Raw genomic sequence first — 1,277 nt, forward strand, 5'->3', positions numbered from 1 at the left:
TCTTTTATACATAGTACTGTCCTTAAACAATTCGATTAACAAAACTCTACTAAAACAGTAGTTTTACATTTAGCATTTAGCTAATATGTGTTCGACACATCATAAATTTATTATTGATAAAATATTTTAAATTTTTTGTATTTTCAATATTTTTTTTCAAATTTTATAATCTAAACATGTATCTTTAGGAAATAAAATAGATAAATCCTTACATTTATTATTAGTAGTTGGGTTAGTACTAATTAATTAGTATTAATGGATGGTATACAAGATTAGTTTTCTTGTCAAGTTGTCGTTGACAATTTGTATTTAGATTACTCATTCTGGATCGAACTATAACTGAATATGGAAGCTAGGATATGCTGGTCAACGTCAAAGAAAAATAAAACTTGAAGTAAGTTTGTTCTATCAAAGTAGTAGTAGATACTGAAAATGATGTTACCAAGCAATAATAACATATATATGGCTTCACAATTAACAACTACTAATATCACTATTTTTTTAGCCAACTTAAGTTGATTTAGCGTAAAATTCACTAGTTTAATTAAATAAGTGTCAAAAATTTTAATTCTGTCTTTTACATGAGGTTACTCATTAACCAACAATAAACATTTAAATGGAGTTCAAATTCACGACAGATTAGTCTTGGCTTGCCGACAGAAAAATACTCTGCAAAACTAAAATATCACTATTTTTTTTCTCGTTTGAGAAAATTTTTATATATGAAATTTGATTATTACTCTTGTTAAACTCTACTTTGTCAATACAAATATCCGATCCATGTAAAAGGTAGTGAATAATGGTCATATATATTTAAGGAGATTCTTAAAATAAGGGTGAAAAAAGTTAGGCCGTCGTTTTAATTTTGTGAAGGAATTATTTAATGTTATACCGAAAGAATAAAAAATATATATATAAAAAACAAGTGAACGAATTATTATCGGAAAAGAATAAAATAGATATATAAAAGAACAAATGAAGGAATTGAATCTGATTTGAACACCCACCACATGGTGGTATTTATGAGGGAAAATTTGTTGCAACTTGAGAACTGTGTTCTTCCACCATGCTAGCCTGTTACCTTCGAATTTTGTCTTGTAACCTGTAAATGCTTTTCAGGTCCTACTCTAATTCATACTTGATAAGTTTCACCTACATTCTAGATAATACTCTAAAGTGGTTCAATTTAAATAATGTTGAATATCAACGCAAATGTTAAGATTTCAGCTTCACAGTTTAAGCAAACAAGGCAAATATATATGGAAGGGTGATCTCTC

The sequence above is a fragment of the Arachis ipaensis genome, chromosome B03 (assembly GCF_000816755.2).
Source record: "Arachis ipaensis cultivar K30076 chromosome B03, Araip1.1, whole genome shotgun sequence".
In the NCBI taxonomy this organism is placed as follows: Eukaryota; Viridiplantae; Streptophyta; class Magnoliopsida; order Fabales; family Fabaceae; genus Arachis; species Arachis ipaensis.